The following is a 22,079-nucleotide window of genomic DNA, read 5'->3' on the forward strand; positions in this document are numbered from 1 at the left end:
AAGCATGCACAAGCCCTGTGGCAGGGGTAAATTGCTGCTTTGATGGGCAATTAAATCAGTCTACATCTCATCACGATCGCTGCAACTGCCAGACACAGACATCCATCTGAAACACACATACACAAACTTAACCGTGAAGTCACCAGGATGCAGACAGACAGATGGTGTGTTTGTATCATGTTCACAGGGGTTGGATGTTTGTGTGTATGGCTCAGCTAACACCGCAGCCCCCTGAGCGGGAACTGGACTGGACTGTGACCTTTGGTGTCACAGTTTCTGGCTGACTGACGGTCAAAACGCATAGAAGTTAGAGAGAAGAGAGAGAGAGAGACGCATCACTGAAAGAACTGAATCTATGGGATAACAGCAATAGCAATTATTATAATTAGATTTTTTGGGGATAAGCTAGTCAGACTTTTTAAGAGCTTTTTCTTTTTTAAAAGATCCTACACAAGCAAAAATAAATGTTTTTTTAATTCACAATAATATTTTGTAGTAAGTTAAAGATCATCTCTCATTTAAATAATTGAAAATTGCTCTGCTATTAGAAAGAAGGTACACGTAATTAACTGAAAATGAGCTGCTGTGCACCCACTTTTAGACAGATTTATATAACAAAACAGTGTAAGTAACAATAATGTAAGTATCTGACATTTGTTTTTTCTCCAGCTTGTTTATTAACTAATCTCTTCTCTGTGTCCTACATCTTGTTACTTTTGTCTCTTTGCTCTATGTTCCTTCTGTTCCAGAGTCTGTCGTGTTTCCACGTCTCTGTCTAGTCTGCGTCTTTGTGAATGACTTGTGCTTCCTGTTTTACTTTGACAGTCTGTGTCCTATGTCAGGGTATTCTGCTTTGTTTCCTTTGTCTCGTTATGTCAGATTAGCCCCAGCTGTGCTTTCCTCCTGGTTTCCATTCCCTCGTTACTCACCGGTATATTTTAGCCGCGTGTTTTTGTCGCGTTGTACTCTCACTATGCTGTATTTTCCCCCTTTGTGTTCCTAGTTAATTCCTAGTTCTCAGTTCCTGGTTTATTTTCTAGTGTTTGAGTTTCTTAATTCCAGTTCCTAGTTTAGTTTTGTACTTGACATGACATTTTTCCAGCAATAAAGCTGCCGTTTTGAGTTTATTCCTTCGTCTTGACTCCTGCATTTAGGTCCACATCCTGCCTGCCACACAGCGTAACCTTGACACTGGCGTACAGTGGGCTCTGAGCTGGATATCTATAGCTTTAGCCATTTCTCCTCCTTAAGCTTTTTAAAATGTGATTTAAGTGTCTGATTAGGTTTCTTGTTAAGAATGTTTTCATGGCTACCTTTGTGTCTTCGCCGACAGTGAAAAGCTTCCACACTAATGACCTGTTACCACGTAGCTGTGATTGCATATGCAACTATTTGCTTGGTTTGCACATGGATAAAACGGATGATGCAGACTTGCCAGTCATGGTTAAGAACACTGAAAATTGGCCAATTCTGGTCCCCACCCAGGTGAAGAGTGCAACTCTACTTTTAGAGCCTGAGCATTAGCATCATTCTTTGTTAATTCAGAAGATAACATTATTTGGTCTGACAGTGTAGCAGACATACAAGGGTTTTGTAAATTATTAAAATATAAATATTCTTCCTGAGGTGGACACTGAGTGTTTGTGACAGAAAATTTGAATTTAAGCCATACCTTTTGATGTTATGGCATCACTAGAGAAAGTCGGCACTGCGAAAGTATGCCACATGAGAAATGGAAAACAGAAAGTATCATGGCAGGACTGACGACAAACTGAAACTATTAAAACACTACATTCAGGCAAAAACAAGGACGTGAAGCTAATGAGCTGCAAAACATAAAAAAGATTGTGTGTTTAAGAATACACCCACCATTTGTGAATCATTAATGAGTAATGTCTGTGACTGCTGAATGAAACAGCATACCGATGATCTAATTTAATTTTTTCATGGTGCTTCTTAAAATAAAATGCAATAAAGTGGGTTTTGTTCATCATCAGTTTTAAGAGTTTGCAGTAAAATCTGCACTAAAAATACATCCACATTCTACAACTCTGTTCTAAAAGCTATAGCCTCTAGAAGAAAAGTCTTACTTTTTTAGACAAATAATAAATGAGTACAGTTAATAAGAGCAGTGAGATGTGACTGAAAATGTTCAGGACTAGAAATGTGAAGTTGTGTTAATCTCAGTCTAAAATTGAAGTGCGACTGAAAGAAACAGAGCTGATTAAACAAGTACGAAGTCTTCTATATTTCAGTTGCCTATAAGAGTGACAATGAGATTGCTGATAAGATTCTGACAATGAATCAGCTCTGACAAATTGTACCAGATAGCGGATATATAGGAAATAACATGGAACGAAACTGAGAAAAAAAAAACTGAGAGACCAAGACAAGATGAAAAGTACAGTGAATAAATTGAGCAGAAATTGGAATTGGAGCATACTCCGGCCATGAAGGGAACCTGATTTTGACAGGGTAGACAGAGAGTGTAAGAAAAGAAACAGCATGAAGGAGAAAGACACTGAGCTGTGATAACTGTGTGAGGCGGAAGAATCGAAGTGTGAGAATAGAAAGGGGGGAAAAAATCAAATACTCAAAGCACTAAGAAAGGAAATACTGTGTGGGGGGTGGGGTGTAAAATGCAAGGTGAAAAGAAAGCAGGCACATAATAGTAGGAGTAGCTTCACTGCGCTTAAATGCATTAAAAAGTCACATGCAGAAGGGTTAATGAGTTGTAAACATGTACAGATGTTTCCAGTCTTTCTTTAAGCATGGCAAAGGAGTAAAAGTGCTGTTAACGTGTAAACAAGCAGGGTGAGGAAGGTGTAAGGCACTGGTGGGAGTGAAGCCATGGAAGATAAAGAGAAGAATGGAAAGTTTGGGCAACTCTGTAAAAAAGTAGATAACAGAAGCGACTGAGGATGGAAAAGAGTGATAGAGAGCAAGAGGCGATGGCAGGGGTTTCATGGTGCAGTCTGGCTTATTTCAGGCTTTATTGCAAAGTGCCACAGTGTGGTCTCAGTCCAAGCACGAGTTCTCGGTTAGAGATGGACCAGGATCCCCTAGGTATATCGATTCTCAGGCACACTCATTTGGGAGAATCAAAATTGATGAGACCTGCCTAAGGCAGAGGTTTATTTACCTATTTATCTGGTGTCTGCTCTAGCCCTGCTCCTGGCTGTCTTGGAATAAAGTGGCTACCTGCTGGGGCTACCAGCAGCCCTCCACGTCCAGGCATGACAACCAATTTCAGAACATGTGAGTGGATGTGAAAGAGCGGGACACTGAGCATGCAGCAGAACACAGATTTAACCCATGAGCTGCATAAAGCAGAACCAAGTAGGCAACACAAATTGACATTTCTCAGAGGTGCATACTTCAATTTAAGGTTCACTTGATTGTTAGTTTTAGGCTATTTTTCTAATGTTGTTAGGCTCAATTAACCTGCATACAGACAGGTCGATGTTAACATGAGCAACATGCTTCACTCCCTGCTGCAAAGTTGATACGCTTTAAATTACACCCTGTCGTCATCCAAGTTCTTCCTCAACAATGAAGATATCTGGAGACTTCCTGTCCATTTGACTTTTCTCAAAGAAATAGTTCTAAATTTATACTACAAAGATCTCCATAGCTTTAATTTTGTTAGCTTGTTACTTAATCTGTGGGGCTGCTGGTGCTATTCCTCAGTCTTTGAGTAAAAAAGACACAATGTCTTAATTAGTGACCTTTAGAGGTGTTAGTAGATGGATATTTGATGTTGTTAAACAGAGCCCATGCTGGTGTTTCACCCCAATTACAGAGGCTAAGCTAATCCAAGCTAACCAGCTCCAGGCAGACAAACTATTGCCTTTATTTGGTAATTTGAAAAGCAAAAAGAAGCACAGTCCCCATTTCAAAGTAAACAAGCGTTTAAAAGCATCTTATATAAAGGATTTCTCTGTGAGGTTCTTCATATCTCACAAGCAGACAGTGTTTCCCCTGTCCCTGTTTCTCTCTCAGCCCTCCAATTTCTCCCCTCCCCTCGTCGCCGCCCCAATCTTGTAAGCTACACAGACTGCCTGATAATTGGATTTCATCAGACAGTTCAAACGAAGGCATAAAATAATTAGCAGCAAAAACCAGAATTAATCTCAGGCGCGGCGATCATCTTTCTGGTCAGGCAGGTCTCTCTGGGAGGGCGACAGGAAAACATATGATATCATTCTTACGCAGTTTGAGGCGTACCGTGCACCTGCACAGGCACGTAGCTCTGATGTGACAAATTGTCGCTAGCCATTCTCATGCTCGGGTGAGTCAATCTGTACGAATACTGTATGCCTGTGACTGTGCATGTGCGTTCGTCTTCAGTCATGTGCATTGAATTTCTGTTTGCTTTCTGATCTGGAGAGAAGCCTTTTGAATGTGAACCAGTCACAGCAGAGCATCGATACAACCCCTTCCCCCATCCCTTGAGAAAGGAACAAAGAGGCCAGACTACATCAGGACAGGCTTTGATCAGTTCAGTTCTATCACGTTTCTATCAGTAATTGACAGACTTTGGATTCCAAAAGCTTCCCGTGCAACCTGCAAAATTTAAGCATGGAAATACTTTATGCCCTCCAATATATAAAAGTGCCATTGTATTTCTCTTACACAACAGGTGGTTGTTATGTTATGTCCTGTGCCATAACTTTAAAGAATATGTTTGTTTTTTTTAAAGTGTACCATGCTGTCATTTGTGTTGCTTTTTCATTTTGCATGCAACACATGAAGAGTTTCAGGCTAGGTAAAAGGCTGTGCTGCAGCACTAAACACTCCTTTTCCAATTTCCCAAAAGGCCTTATCACCTGAGTTAGTGTAATGAAACTGATTAGTACCTGCAGCCTAACACTTGACCGGGAAAATTAGAGCCAGCCATGAAGTGCTTATTCATCTCCGCTGAATACACCTTCAGAAAAAAGTCACGAAAAAAAAAAGCTAAGGCGCTCCAGCCTGAATCTAAAGTAATAAAGTGATTTTGCTTCGACTGCTTCTTTATTGGAGACAAATTAACCTGCTTTACAGGAGAGAACACTGTTAGCAACCTGTAAATTTGATCACATTTATTATATTTTTCCCTGTACATGAGAAGAAGAAGTGGAGTAGGGGGACTTTAAAGGTTTTACTCTGTGAGCTGACTAAATGAGAGCATCACAGAAGCAAAGCCATTCCATCAGAAAGATGCTTCTTGCTGATGAGTCAACAGCGCCTGTGTTCTCCCCAGTAATATTCATTCCAAGCACACAGGCCCCAAACGAGAAATGCACAGCCTCTGATTTTTTTTAATTTATTACAATACCAGCCAAACAAATAGAGAATAAACCAAGCTGTACTAATTTTCCATTACAGTCACTCATTTTTGTTCAGCTTTCTGACAAGCTGCCACTTTTGTTGAATTGTAACCTGTTCTTGTAATCTTTTTGATAAAAGCTTAATGGTTCTTATTGTTGTCCCACAGCTTTGGTGCTGGAATGGAGAGCTATTAGCCTGTCATTTATCAAGCCCTCAGTGTCATGTGTAATGGCTAAGTGTTTTGAACCAACTAGCACATGGCAGCATGAATCTTTCTGAAGGCTGGTGATTATTAATGACAGTGGCAGCGCAGAGCAGCCACCTTCAATCGCACTGCAGGTAAATCCCAGCGCCTCGACAAAGAAGATGGCAGGGAAGAACCCTTTAATTCCTTTTTTCCAGGAATTAATCAGCCCCGTTTTTAATTTCTCACCTCACCGACATTCCTGTGGGACACACTAAATAAGAGATGAGACGCAACGTACACAAACATATACGCACACGCGCGTGCACGCAACATCGAACAGATGACAAATGAGGACGCAAAAGCTCATTTGAATATCAGAGAAAAAGAGTGCCGGTGTGGCAAACGTAACCTCCTCCAGCCTGTGCTGTAATTACTCAGCACTGGAACCCAAGAAGAAATGCTGGATTTACAGAGCAGGCACTGCTGACAATGAAAGCAGGTGAAGGAGCTCTAGGAGCATTTTGAAAGCGAGGGAGGAATAAGAAAGAGATGAAGAAAGGTCAAGACAACTTGGGAAGTAGAGGAAAAGACTGTAAGAGTGAGAAATTATTTAAAAGTTGAGGTAAAAAGTTAGCAGAAACTTTTTTTTTCTTCACCTGGCCAGCTTTGCTTGGACCGTCTGTTACACGAGATCCTACTTGTACAGAATAGAAAGGGATGGAAAGCCTTTTTCTGGATGACACCCCACTCACTGGGTGCTTAATTCCCAGTGCTCTTTCTCTATCTGTATTTCTTTACCCAAATGCTTTATGTAACATGTCAAAAAAAAAAAATAGTCTCAATTTGTGGGAAATTATTGCTTTTGTTTCTTACAATTTAATGAGAACATCCATACCACTTTGGTCTCCATGAGCTTAAGAAACAAAGTGTGGTTATTTTGGTTGAAACATCTCCGTTTAGATGTGCTTACAACAAAACACTTAATTAGAGTTCAGTGGATTTTATGTGAGAATTTCAGTCTTTGCCACCTTTTGTACAGTGTAACCAAAATGACCTAGTTAAAATTACAGGAAATGTTATGTGGCCTCTATTGTGGCTTTATGTAACATGGCCAGTTTCTATACTGGAAATTTTTATAACTATCTGGGAAGCAGATTTTACAGAGATTAAGTATTTTTTTTACTCGAGGAGCTGAATTTAAATCAAGATTCCAATCAGGAAAGTCTCATTTTATAATTGCGCTTTTTCAGAAGCCTAAAATTATATGTATTTTTTGTTATTCTAAAAATCTTTCTACAGATTAACAGCCATCTTTTTTTTTTTTTCAACTTTTTGCCATTTGTTCTCTTTGCCTAGATTTTCTTTTGTACACATTTCTGTCTCTCCTCTAACTTTTTTTCTCTCTCTCTTGCTTTCCAATTTTCTGCTCTGTTCCTCCCTCTCCGTGGGATCACTGATGAGTGTCTTGGCAGAAGCAGAACCAGTGAAGGTGTCACTCCAGGGGCCTGTCAGAATTTACCTCAGTGGCCACAGACCCACACACACACATACACACAGAGAGACATACACACATACAGTAACCACCTATGAACTGCCACTGAATTTTAAACTGCCACCAAAATAAGCTGCAAAACAAATCAATACAGTTTTCTTGTAGTAATATCACTCAATTTACATTTGCATTCATTTTTAGCTCATATACTTCCCTTTATTTTTAAAACGATACAGTCACCAGCTTTCTCCTGTCCCTCCATCCCACTGTTTCAGTTCCCCCTATCATTTCTCTTTGTGACTCTCTCAGAGACCCTGCAGGTGTCAGCTATCGGTTCCAGCTCAACACTTAATGACTAAATTGGAGCAATTAATTACCCTGATCGGTGATGTTAACCTCCACCTCTTCCACCTGGACTCCTGGCAGTGCAAACAAAGTACCTGATTCATACTGTAGCCTTGATATTCATCCCTAACAGTGGTTATCAAAGCACTGTATTTCCAGACTGAATGAGAAATGCTTTGATTCGAGCACGTAGCAAGAGAGTATTGAATTCACTGACATACAGACTAAACAACAATATATCATTGCATGACTTCACCAAACTGGATCAACCTTGAATTTTGCAGGCTACAATAACTTCTACTCTCCTCTCCTCTTTGCCTGACCTCTCTCCTGGCTCATTTCCTTTCATCTCTCATGCACCTGCAGCACTTTGTCAGGCTGCTTTGGATAATTACACATCTCATCACGACCACACACAGCCACAGGCTCTCAGCTGTCCTCCTGCATTACCACTGTAGTGGGACTTCATAGGCATGATCTGCAATTCCGAGGTGGAGTCATGCATCAAATAATAGTTCCCTCTACACCAACTGAGGCAAATTACGGACATGGTTGGTTATTACCTTCAGGATAAACAACCCACATTTCATATTTCACAAGCAATGATGGGTAAATATTGGGATAAGATTTGTGAATGTGTGTTTATCAATGCGGCCAGCTCTTTCACTCTCTCTGGACTCGTACCTGGTAACTTGCCGTCATCCATGAAGCCCTGATGGATGCTGTCCTGTCAGTGCAGCCAACTGTTCAAGCAGTGGATGCCTCTCATCCTCCCCACCCCTGCCCATTACCTGTCTTCCTCAGGATACAGCACTGGCAGCTTAGGGACAAATTTGATTTTAATAGCTGCTCCACATCTTCAATTATTCTATAATTATTCTCTAACACGATTTTTTTTCAATAACTGAAAATGAAATGTATGTATTTTCCATTGGCCTGTATTGATGTGTATTGCTCAGTTTTTGGATTCTCAGCTGGAGAGGTGTCTGCCTTGCCTTGATTATAATAAAACTAAGTCCCTTTGCTTTGTATTGCTCAAATGACCCCAAAATTAAAAGCTCAGCAACATTGTCTTCTGTCTTTGTGCAGAAGTTTAGCATTGTCACGCTTGTGCTAGCATGAGCTTCTTTTCACACTTTCTACTGCATTAATGCGATTCATGGGTGTCGTTTGAAAATAGAGAAAATAGTTCATCAAGCTAACATAACAACATTTGTGGATTTTTTTTTCTTTTTTTGAGGAACAAAAAACATGACTTTTGGTGCACTGACATGGCTGCCAGTTAGCTCTACTACATATCAGAGGGAGCACCAACATTTAAAAAGACGATATCTCCAATGCTGTACAACGCACGCTAAAACAATCTAAATGTAAATCTGGCACTACCACTCAGAGGGAAAACATTTGTATTTGATTGTGGGGTGAACTCAGCAGTTCCTCAAAATCTCGTAGCAAATAACCATTTCTACATTTTCCCATTTTCCTCCTTTTTTGTTCCCTTTTTTTCTTTTTTTTTACTTCTCCGCTGATCGTTTTGACCCACCGTCTGGTGAATGATGGCAGGTGTATGAAAAGTGGTGAAAGGATGAACTCAAAGAGGAGGTAAAGTTACAAAGAAACAAAGCTACTGCATTCTTCTGCCTTCTGTGGGAGTAATATGGCCGTGATAGCAGTTCAAGTTCAGTATCATCTCCTTCACACACAATTACTTGAGGAGAAAGTGTCACAACATATCATAACAGCTGACAGAGAGAAAGCCAAAGTGCTGCAATGTTGAGAGGCACAGGTGGAAGGAAGAGAAGAAAGTGTGATGCCAATAGGCTTGTGCAACAAATGAAAAGGAAGACTATGACATCTTTAGAATTTCACTCACAAGGTTTATGTATCTTATACTACATGCGCCCCATAAATACTGTAAATGCTCAAATAGTGGCTAGGTCTTTATGTACCCTATTTGCAGAAAGAGATCCAAGTCTTTATTTGGTACAGGTTTATATGAGAGACAGCATTTCATTTCTAATTTCACATGATTCCCAGTTTTTGGCTTCTTGATAAATTGAGTATTTTGCACATTTGAACAGCACTAATCCCATCAGAGTAGTGTCAGAACAGAAATCCTGTTTCATAGGTGGATGAATTTCTCTCAAAAAGAGTAACTCTGGGAGGCAGGTGGATGTTGTAACCATGAAATAAGCACAGTAGAAATGTAAATTATGCACGAATTGCATCATATGAGCCATTGTTGTTGGATACATGTAATTTCATGCTGCTCTTTGAGGGTGTTTCCTACTAACCTGTATTTGTCAGGAGACAGAACTAAAAACATATTCCGGCTCAATCCGAAGAGTTAAAAAAATTAAATATATGTGGGATTTGCTCTATGCCCATTATTTTGTTGCTGACCGCTTATAGCTAGTGGGTATACCAGGCTACAGCTGCCTGGGTAACCCTCTAATGTATTTACCACCTGCTCATGTCAATCATCAGTATCCTTAGGTTGAATCATATTTAGTTTAATCATTATAAACAGATTAAACATATGGCTACACTAAATATGTGGAGACACCTGGGGTGGCTGTAGCTCAGGAGGTAGAGCAGGTCACCTACTGATTGGAAGGTTGGTGGTTCGATCCCTGGCTCCTCCAGTCTGCATGCCAAGTATCCTTGGGCAAGATACTAACCCCAATTTGCTCTCCGATGCATCCATTGGAGTATGAATGTGTATGAATGTCGTTAGAAAGCACTAAGTGTAGATAAAGTGCTTGTGAGATTGGGTGAATGAGGCATGTTGTATAGAGCGCTTTGAGTACTCCGTGAGAGTAGAAAAGTGCTATATAAGAATCAGTCCATTTACCTGAAGGTTTCCACATGCAGTCCAAGTTCTCTTGGCCACCCAAGTTTAAGCTGCTGGGGTTGTAAGAGCTAAAAAATGAATATTTAGCATTTCAAAGTCCTCATGCTTCATTTGTTTGGACAGAACTTGAAGTCCTAAATGAAATTTAGAGGTGAAATAACATTCAGTTAAATAACTTGAGACACGTCATTGAAGAAGCTACCAGTGAGCATTAGTTAAGATATGAAGTGGTGGTAAATACATCAGAGGATTACCTACATAACTGAGCCTGTACTCTCCAACCATCCCACATGTGTCATCAGGGTTTTAGTCAGCAGACTAACCAATGGGTTGCCAGAATGTGTTTACCTGTACCTGGAACCAAAATATGAGGTGCAACCTTCTTCCAGTCTAATTGATTGTATCCTAATCAGTATTCTCGTCTAACCCGCAAGCAACCACCTCAGGTGTATTTTCCAAAACACCACACTAGTCCTTTAACTATAAATTGAATTTGTAGTGATGCCCTGGACTCAGGAGTCTTTTGGCAGTTATTTCTTTTGATGTTTCGCTTAATCCCTAAGTAAAACTTGCAGAGCAATATTTTTTTCATCTTTTAAATATAATATTTATATGAAAAAGATTGTCCAGATACAGACTGGACATTTTCTACCTCAAACATATGTTTTGCCTCATTCATTCTGACAGCTACAAGATGAATCTCTATAACCTGACAACAGAGAAAGTCAAAGAGGTGGGATGTGCCATGCTGTCGGGCAATGAAAATACTACTTGTCTGAAGTATAGACAGTGGTAAAAGATTGTGAAAACTATCGGAAAGATGCAATATATGCGACAATAATATTTATAGAGAAATAAGGTCTAAAAGAATGAAAAATATTTAGATTTTGGGAAAAGTGCCTTTTGAAGTTAAGGAACTATTTTTACTACATCATTTTCTTGTGTAATTTCATTCATTTACAGTGTATAAGAGGTAAATAACACAAGTGTCTTTCTTTATAACATTTTGTTTTGCATTTTGACAAATAACTCCCATGTGGAACAGGAACAGCAACAAGACATTTCCATGTTGAGGCTGTGAGATAATTATGCACGGTACTTACGTAGGTACTGTATAATTAATGACAGTGAACATAAAAGTAGGCACTCCAGCAAAATGAGTCATAGTGGAAGCTGGCTGCAAACCGAGGTTTGAGATCAAGGAAGGAAGATTTACATGTTACACAGTGGTCACAAAAAGCACTGAAGAAAGAGCAGTCCTAAATGAGACACAAGAGAAAATTCAAAGCTAATCAAAGTTGACGGTGATCTGTATGAGGGAATTTAAAGCTTCATGGTGTGTGTGTGACGCACTCTTGTTCCTGTGGCGTACCTTTGCTCTAAAGAAGAAGGCATGGCAAAGCTAATTTATCTCATCAAACAATGTTTACTGAAAGAGGGAAAACAAACACTTGGCACTAATTCAAAGCACATTTCCATGCAGAGGCTGGGTGAAGTGATGGGGGGTCTGAGTAGGAGCTATGTTAAGTAAATGATCATGGGAGGATTTACTTGAAAGAATCAGAAGAGGGAGGGCAAATACAGAGCTGTCTATAAATGGATGAGTGGAGGATCGGTGCGGTAGAGAGAAGTAAAAGAATATAAAACATTTGCCTACTGAGAAAGATGTACAGGCAGAAGGCACTGGCATAATAAAGAGATTTAGTGTATTCCTTGAGACAGATTCGTGAGCTGGATACACTGGGCTTCGACCAGTCTGACCCATTAACAGAAAAGATATCCTCTAAACATGTTTGTGGTTTTGTATATCACATTTCTTTTCCTTTTCAATTTTCTGGGAGTTTTGAATCTGACTTCTGAAGCCAGAGACCAATGCTGCATGCCAGCTGACTGCAGTACACAAGCAAAAGAAAGCAAAAAGCATAGTTTAGACAGACATCTTACAGTTGAAATGATTACAGCAGAGGAACATAATTAGAGTTTGGCATCTAGGTGCCAAGTGTATCGCTGCAAATATGTTACATATAAAATTGGGGAATGATGAGTAATTATTCACGTGGAGCCTGAGTGGATGTTCTGGTGGTAGAGGAGCTGAAACAGCAGCCAACAAAGGATGGTAGCAGCACTGGCATGTCAAAGGGAGAGATGGGAAATTTGCAGCTTTAAATTTGATATGTTTTGTATACATAAGGACACTTAGACATGCTACCTTTGTCTGGGGTTGCTCAAGTTCTCTGCTTGAACTAGTTCACAGGTTGTTTGTAAGACATTCATCAGACATCCAGGTCTCGAAAGCTTTCCTGATTTTTCTTTTAAGACTCTTAAAACTAAGCATGGTTCATGTGCTTTCACATTAAACTTCTTTCTTAACTTTGTTCCCACAAATATACCCTGTACTTTGCCATGGCTTTGCTTGTATGACTGTCAGAGCTTGCCATCATGCATTTCCCAGTCATATAAAAACAACAAAAAGCACATACTTTTCTAAAATACTAGCAGCTCTGCAAGGCTGTTCATCAGTGGCATTTTGACTGTAACGTTGACACATTCACAAAAATGGTAATACTAGACTGCTCCTGTTTGTGGGTATAATTTTTTTTTTTTAGCAGTAAAGGCATTTCCTAAATGGGACAGAATGAACAAACTGCTGCTGATGCCTGTGCTTGACGCCTGGTGAGAAATGTGAATACTTCATGTTACTTAAAGTAATGGTCAGATATCAAAGAAGCGTTTCATTTCCTCTCTTTTAACTGAAGTCTGCAAGAGAAGCTCTTTCGATCTCGAAAACTTCACTTTACTGTTAAACCGTGTGTGGGAGGGACTACAAGCTTGTGAGAGGGGTAGTGGATTAATCATTCTGATAAATTTGAGAGGATTGAGAAATATACTGTATTTCTGGTAGTTTTCAGTAGCTACAAAATCTACAGCCTGCAACCTTCAACAAATGGCCCAAAAGAGGTTGGACACAAAGAGGTTTCATGAACTTAATGCTCACCCTGATGGATTACTAACGTCAAGAAATATTCACTTACTGTGGGATAGGTAAAGCAAAGAAATTTATCTAAATACTTAGTCGCCTTTGGGAAATGGCTGGCAGTAACCTATAGCGTATATGATTTGTGCTTAATGGGCTAACACATTCAGAACTACTGGTCCTTTAATATCAACAGTGTTCACTTTCCCTGGTGAAATCACCCTCACTGACCTTCCAAAAGGTACTGATCTGCCAAAGAAAAGCAAACACCTCATTTATCTGGCAGCCAATGCAAAGAGCAGATGTCACTGGGGGCCTGAGGAGCTGGCAGTTGGATCCAGTAGTAGTGACAAGATGAGCAGCCCGAGCTCCGGGCTTTAGGAAAAGGCAAAGCTGCTCGGACATGCACTGGTGTTGGACAGCACACATGCAGGCGGTTTAAAACAGGGCTCAGCCAAAGCTTAAGGTCGGCCAGGTCAGGGGGAACATAAAACCCAGAATGAACTGGAGCAAGACCTTTTAAAAAAGCATAATTTAAAATAAAAAAAGATCTGCAGCCAAGCCATAATCTTGAGAATTCATTTACAGAGCTAATTTCAGTCTGCATTATGAAAAAGTGCTATTAATCCTGAGTGGCTTCTTCAGCAGCAGCGGTAGTGGCAGCGTGGTCCAGGGAGATACAGCAGCCAATTAAGGGTGTTTGTAGTAATAGACAAGAAATGACAAATGCTGTGATTGCTGTGAGGTGTGATGATGGGCTGTTGAAGATGTTGGCCTTCCTGAGATCTTGATTGAGAATAAACACCCCAATCAGGAAGCGTGATTACAGGATTGGCCTCTTAAACGTGCTAAAGTTCAAATGTGACCTTGATTCAGCGAGATGCAAAAAAAAAAGGAGGAAGAAAGAATCAATGATTTCCTTGCATGGAGATGTAATATGTTTGTAGTACTGGTACTAAACACAACACACATTATGCATAATCAGTCAGACACATTCTTTACGATATCCATTAGCTCTCCATCTATGTGAAAAGGATTATGGGAAATCAGTAGCAGTTTATAACAACTATTGTTCATAAATTGTGCATTGATAGTTAATAAAATATATGTTTATATAAGACTTCTTTCACTTGTAAACAATCAAATGATAATTAATTATAAATACTAAGCACAAGTCAATCTATGTTTATGTCATAAGCAAATCAGTAAACATTATTAGTTATAATTTCATTATGTGTTTTAAAAAAGCCTTACTATCAATTTACCATTTATTAATAATGCCTGTAATAAAGTGTTAGCAATGTAGAGACTACAAAGACTAGGAATGATACCAGAAATTTGGAAGCTGATACTCGTACAAGTAGAATTACACATTACTCAATAACCATTTTTTTTTATCAGAATAAAATATAAAGAATCACAATAATCCCATGTTCTTAAAGATAAACTCCTTTAGTAAGAAGTTTTAAATGTTTAACCGTTTGAAATCAATGACACAGTGATGGAAAGCCATAAAATGTTAACATTACATGGTTCCTGGATAGGCTTCTAAAGTTGCTATAATGTATCATTTCATTACTTTGGTGTTGATAAAACATTATCCATTAAAAACTTTTTAACTTAGGAATCATACATGATTTCACAATGGGAATGCCCTCTGCCTCAAACGAAATGGTAACTTGTATTTTGGGATAAGAATAACATCCAGGCAGAGCTATTCTGAGAGTCCATGTGTAGTTTTTCTGATAGTGTCAATACCAACGTTGAACTGGTGTCGGATTGATACTAGCGTGATAGGATCAATGCTTTCGTTTGTTTCTCTCAGCTATGTTCAGTATGTTGTTCCCATTTCATTAAACAGTACACATATCTGTGCAAACTTCCCTCATGCAAGCACCCTTTCCCCTTCCCTGTCCTCCAGTCCTCGGCTGTGTTTTGCTGGTGAGTGGCCACGTGACTCAGTTGCACTAAGCAGACAGATGCAAGCTTCAGTGAGTGAAAAAGAGGAGCATCACGTGGAGATATGTTGCAGCTGTACAAGAAAATTTCCCAAATGATGCAGAAAGAAATTCTCTACTGAGGCAGCAAAACCAATTTATAGAAATACACGAAAAACTATGAAAAATTAAAACTTTTTTTTTTTTTTTTTTTTGCTGGAGCGAAGAAAATCTGAGGAAATCTTTCAGATAAACCCAGATCGACCCGACTCAGAGAGAGATGGAGCCCACTACCAAAGTCCTTCAAGAGAAGCAAAGAATAACCAGGTGGCTTATGTAGTGGTGAAAGTGATGATTCAGTCATGACTCATGTCAGATCTGCATTAATCAAAGTGTTATTAGTCATCATAATTGGTACTTCAGCACACTGATTACTTATAAAATACATTCAGACATTCAAATAATATACTTAGCGCACTGACATTTGTTAAATGAATTATTTTATTGGAACTGAAAACCATACATAAACATGAAGTATGACGATATCCAAATATAATAACCCTTTTGTGTTAAACCTCAGGTAAAGTTATTGTTATTTTGGCAGCAGACACACTGCTCTCTCTTACATAAACCATCTTTATAAATTTAAAGTATTTTTTTTTTTTGGTATCTATGATACTGGCCCTGTATTTACTTGGTATTCAAGCCAAATTTTGCAGTAACACAAGCCAATCCAGCTTATCCCTGATTTTCAAATTCCCTTCTTCTTCAGGATGTAAAGACAGACAAGAACACCTGTAAGCATATGCTGCCCCCAACAGCTCTGGAAGAATTGCAGACTTAGTATGTACACTGCTAATGTCACTTACAGTACAAAAAAAAAACAGCAATTAAAATAACAATGCTGAATGCTGAAATTTAGAAAAAAAATTATTGTAAGAATTGTTTCTGGTAGCATCTTAACAGACACATGCTTGCAGTATTACCCAGCAGTGATGATGCTACCCACTGGCTGAAATGGCAGTTGGTCTAAAACTTGGAAAGGGAACAATCATAGCAGGAGTAACAATAAAGACAAAGAAGATAAAAGAAACAACAACAGAAAGATTATTGTAGCCTGAATGAAAAGCAGAAACAGTGGACAATTTTGACTTTTCAGTTTCACACCACTGCAAAGAAATTAATGAACATTAAGACATCTGTGTTCTCCACAGCACAGCAAAAGCTAAAGGATCGACAGGGGGAGCACAAACGAAAACAAGAGTAGCCCACATTAAAGGTTAAATGATATATTGCCATACCCCAAGTGGGAGTAGACAGCAAAGACATGTAGATATTGGCACAAGCAGCTCTGTAAAGCACCTACCAAAGCACTACAATGACAGGACATTTAGAGCTCAGAGAAGAGAAAATGTAGTGATTTACTGTGAATCTCCAATGGCCACTTACAATCTGCCCCAAATTGCTCTCCTGCTACTTCAGCATGCGAGCATGCGATTGTGTACACACTCTGCATCTATACGTTCTAAGGCAGTGAAGTGATTGCGGGTGGTCTAAAGAAATGTTTTCCTAATAAATCACAAGGGAGCTTTTAAAATCAGTGTGCACTGCAGTGGGGAGTATTTCTTTTCCCATTCCCTCTGAGAACACCTGAAGCATACCCAGCTTGACTGCTAATGGCTCAGTGGTAAATCACATCACGAACTCTAAAGCCGACTCACTATTTGAAACTTGCAATTCTTGGGTGCTTGTCTTGCTGCAGCCACAGCCAAGACACACACAAAATGCGCATATAACAATGGAAAGGCACACACACACACACACGCTCTGACTACCTACCGAGGAGAGTGCTAAGAAATAAACTCCAAAGCTTCAGACAGCGCTGACCCTTTTGGAGAAGCTTTGGGTGGCAGCTAAAGGTTGCTTTAACATGCCTCCTTACTGTTGAGCCTGATAGTTTGACATGGAGAGGAGAGGAATGTCTCTCTGCGATCTTTTCTCTGTGAAAACAATGAAGGTCAGACTAAGACAAGGTCCAATTAGAGCTTGGCCTCAAACACCTGAAGTGAGCAAAGAGAATCTCTTTGTCTAGAGGGTTTGCATGTGTGCTTCTGTCCACGGGGGGGGGGGGCAGCAGGCATTTGGATAGTCGAGCATTATGAAACCATATGTCCCAACACACATTAAAGCAAAAAGAGGACACCAGTGAGAAGAGACATTTTACTACAATTATTATGCGCCGTTTTCCTGGCTGCCCTCCACAAAGCCAATGGGACTCTAATGTAACGGCTGGAGCAAGTCAAAACAGATAAGAAGAGTCAGAGTAAAACACGGATGATCTGGTAATGAATGTGTGCACATAATCACACACAGTCCTCAGTGCAGCTGCAGCAACCCCTTTGCAGTGCAAACAAGAGTGCACACAGAAGGGTCCATCACTGACAGCAACCCCCAATCAATCTCTGCAGAGAACTGAACGCTTGGGGATACAGTGGCAGTGATCTCACACCAACCTTTCTATCACACACAGACCCACCAAGTCACGGGCATTCACAGTCACTAGAGGTGCCCCAGCAACAGCTCTGGGAGCAGTTGCCAAATTTATCAAAGAGGTCCAGGAGCAAACCGGAGGGCTCCAGCACTTCTGCACCAATGTGTAATTATTAGGACAGTTAGAAAGTCAGAGAGACAGCCCCTTTAATTACAGCTGAGGGGGAAAATCCCAGAAAGAGTGGTTGGGGAGAGAACATAAGGGGCACAAACTGAATGTGGCCTTTTGTTGGATGCAAGAGGCAGGGATGCAGGAAGCCTCAATGACAGAGAAGCTAGATGTTGGGGTTGAAGATTTACTCTTTGACATAAAGCAACACGGCAGATTAATGTTATTCCTGTCTGACTAAAGATTGAGTGACTGCAGCAAGGGCTCTTCGTTTTCTGCATTTTCCATGCTTTATTTTCTTCACTATTAATTTAGCAGTGTGACAGTTAATTACAAAACAGTACTGGTATGCACCCCAGCAGCTCATTTTGAATTTGCCAGAGCAGAACTGAAAAGCTACTCTAAGCGCTGAGGGGAATTGGCCTGCAGAGAGTCTGTGCAAAGCCGCAACACGGTAATTGTTTAACAGCCTTGTACATTAAAATGTGCAACCACAAAAATGGACCTCCACATGTAGTGTGACAAATTGAATGACCTGGTGAGTAACTTGGTTTCGTCATGATTTGGACAGCAGACAACAGAGATTTTCTTTCTTTGTTTGATCAGTGCTTTGGAAAAATAAACAGGAAAAGCTATTTGAATTGGAAATTGTTCTTTAAACAAGCTGTGATCTTGCTAGCAATCCCATGAACACTGGGAAAATGAGTCCTTCTCTTCCCCAAAAAATTATTAAATCAGTTCCTCTAAACCAGGATTCCAAATGCCACCTCCTCAGACCGTACACTTACTGTATAAACAGTATTATGCTTTCAGTGATATAGTAATGCCGTGCGTTATGTTCCCTAGTATCCACAACAATAACACAAGCCCAAACATGCCTGAGAGCGAATCCAGCATTTCAGCATCCAATTACCTAAAATCCAAGTTCCTAAAAAAAGGGAGCTACTTCAATAACAGGAAGTGGCCAGGCTAAAAGAGGTCAGACCTCCAACAAAGTTTGATACTTTGCAAAATATGCAAGGAAACTGTTAACACTGGAAACTAATCTGTTTCACCACACAGGCAAAAGAAAAAAAAAAAACCATCATTAATTACAACCAAGCTGTGAAGTAGGAGATATGAGCAGCAGGTGATGTGCAACCAAAAAGTAAGTGACTCAACCGAGCATGGCTGGAGCACTCACTAGTTAGTTTCAAATCAGAAGAAGAGCAAATGGTGGATGGAAAATTACTGAATGGGTAACATGGTGGGAAAAGGAGGGATTTAAGTAACTGGTACATCCCAGGTAGAAAATATTTTTCAAATTCAATGTTATGCTGTCACAATATAGTGCATACATAAAATTTCCAGGGAAAGCACTACCTAAACTGCTTTTTGCTTACATATGACTTATGCTGTGTCACTACTATTGCACTATAGGATGGAAAACGCCATTCATTTTGCTTGCACTACTAAATCCTGCTGCCTGCAGGCTGCAATTGCTGATAAAACTTTATTTAGTAATTCTTTCTACATATTTATTTGAAATATCATGATATAATTTTGACACTGTATTGCCCACTCCTATTAGCCACAGTCCTTGACCAAAGGTTTAACCCCCTTACTTCCTTACGCACACACATGCACATGCACAGTTGCCGCTACCCCCACCATCAGTTCTACTATCGACTCTAATACCTCAGGGCTTTGAAGGCAGCATGCGTCATAGCTCAGTGTAAAAGCCACTTTGGTGGAGCATTGGCAATCTTATTAAGAACAGCCAAATAACTACGAACTCTACTGGCAGGACATCTGACCCGTTATCTGCATTGCAAATTCAATATTAGGTTGGTGTCTCCAGCATTTCGTTCAGCACCAACGAAAGACACAGAGGAGATGTGAAATATTACCCTGGAATCAGACCATGACTTAGACATAGACAAAGACTTTATTAATCCCACCCTGGGGAAATTTACATATTACAGCAGCACAGGGGTCAGCAAGAGGAAGTGAATTAGAGATATATTCGAAAAATAAACACTAGAAAAACAAAAAGATTAGAAAAATAGTGTACAAATAAAAAAGAGTCATTAGTATTATTTACAAATTGTTGCTTTATGCAGTAAATCTACTCACAGAGAATTTTTCATATTTACTTAAAGTGGAGTGAAAATGAAAATATATACAGGTATATTATAGCAGGTTTCTGTACACTTGTGTGCACTGTACAGTGTGACTGCTGTTGTGATGAAGGACCTGCGATGGCGTGCTGTCCTACACGCTGGCTGTAACGGCCTACTGCTGATGGAGCTGCTCTGCGCCTCCACAGTCTCCCGCAAGGGAGTGAGAGGTGCTGTCTGTAATGGACATTAGCTTCACTAACATCCTCCTCTCACCTTAGATGTAATAATTTTACTATCATATATGATTATGAGATAACTTGTAAAAACAGATAACAAACACATTAGCAGAATAGATGTGTTGTGGTGAATGCCAAGAAGATGAACCCTGACCACATGAAGGTAGCTCTTGGTTTGACCTTTTCACCTCCTTTCTAATCCTCTGGCTCATTCTGTTTAGCTCAGCATATCCATGGATCCCACTGACCTATGCACACACATACACACACACACACACACACACACACACAGACAAACACATACACACACACACACAGAAGCGCTTGGATACAACTGCAATAGAGACGGGTCCAAACCTCTCCAGGAGCAGATTTGCTCATGTCTGTGGGTAAACTGTCATGGATGACAAATCCAAGAGTCACCTGAAGGCTGACTTTGGACACAATTGACTAAATCCACCTGCTGAGGGCTGGAAGCTGGCCAGCTGCTGCTGCTCACGCTGACTGTTTCCCCATTTATCTGTATCTATATCTCCATCTGTCTCATATCTCTCTGAATGTTCCTTGATAGTTTTATTTTATTTTATTTTTTTTAAAGAGTACTTTACGAGCTAACTGGTGCACACAAGTCTTTGCAGGGTTTAGCCACTCAGCAGGTGAATGCTGATTTTAGCATACACCAGTTTGGTTGAGACTTAGATATCTCATCATGTATTACATGAATTATAACATATTATATGGAAAATTATTTTCCCTTTAAGAACAATCCTACTGACTTTCATAAGCCTCTGATCGCACCAACCTGAGGTTAACTTTGGTGTCCAGAGCTTTTGAGAAGAATGTTATTGGTCTGAAACATAGATGAGATCATCTGTGTATATACATACAAATCTTATGAACATATTTGTGTCAGCAGGGTTTTTCTGTCTCATCTTACTTATATGACATAACATATGAAGTGTGATTAATGAAAATACTTTTTTAAGGAGATGATTTAAATGTGACCTTGAATGTAGCCCTTCACATATCTTCAAGAATTTCTTTTGAAGCAATTCAGTGATTAACACATTGGAACCAAGGATCTTTTTGCTGTGAGGCAAAAGTGCTCTCTGTTCGGAGCACTTCTTATGCTTTTCTCAAATGGTTTAATCTCTGGTTTTCCCCACAAGTGCAAAACACATTAGGTTAATAACTATCTGGGACCAGGGCAGGACCAGGACATTCTCTAGAAAGAGACATTTTTTTATTTTTAGGTTGAACTTTCTCCCTCAGACACCTCAAAACATTAGATCAGAACTCCATGTTAACAGTGTTATCATGATAATTCATGATAAACACTATGACAATGGTTGAAAAACAGAGAGGATGTCATGTCTCACATGACACACATGCCCTCTGGCTTGGAAAGCATAGAGTCTTTCACTTAAAACTGCTTGTTCATGGATGGAAACCCAGGTCTCATTACCAGCACGATCCTCCACACAAAATGTGGGTTAGTTTGAAGCAGAAGATGACGTTTAATCTCTGTGGAGGTCTGTAGAGAAATTTCAGAGTGCACAGTGCAAGTGCTCAGAACAGGACTTCCAGTAAGACGCTAATGATAGCAGCCACACTCAAGGCTCCCTGGACATGCCTGAAAAAGATGACCTTGAATCTGAAATCGGAAAACTTTAAATCAGGTAAGGCTTTTGACTTTTATGGACCTGTTCTCTTAATTTTTGATCACACCCTATAAAATACAACATAAGAAGGCTTGGTTTGGTCTTTCTGTCAGAGTAGATTTACATATTAAAGTTTAGACTATATTTTTAGAGTGACTTTTATGTGATTGTCATAGTCCAAGACGGTTATATTTTAATCTATTTTAATCTAATTTGTGAGAGCGTCTGGATTCATTCAAATGAGCAGCGCTGCTTCATCAGAAGAACTGTGAACAAGAGTAAAAGCCAATATTACCACAACAATAAAAACCTTTAAGAA

At 39.7% G+C, this 22,079-nt stretch overlaps 1 protein-coding gene across 1 annotated transcript in view; it reads right to left on the reverse strand.

Annotated features, from left to right (window-relative positions):
* ncanb (neurocan b) overlaps nt 1-22,079 on the reverse strand; it is a 180,817-nt gene that overhangs the window by 153,483 nt on the left and 5,255 nt on the right. The window lies entirely within an intron of this gene.

This window comes from Oreochromis aureus, linkage group 23 (assembly GCF_013358895.1).
Source record: "Oreochromis aureus strain Israel breed Guangdong linkage group 23, ZZ_aureus, whole genome shotgun sequence".
Classification (NCBI taxonomy): domain Eukaryota; kingdom Metazoa; phylum Chordata; class Actinopteri; order Cichliformes; family Cichlidae; genus Oreochromis; species Oreochromis aureus.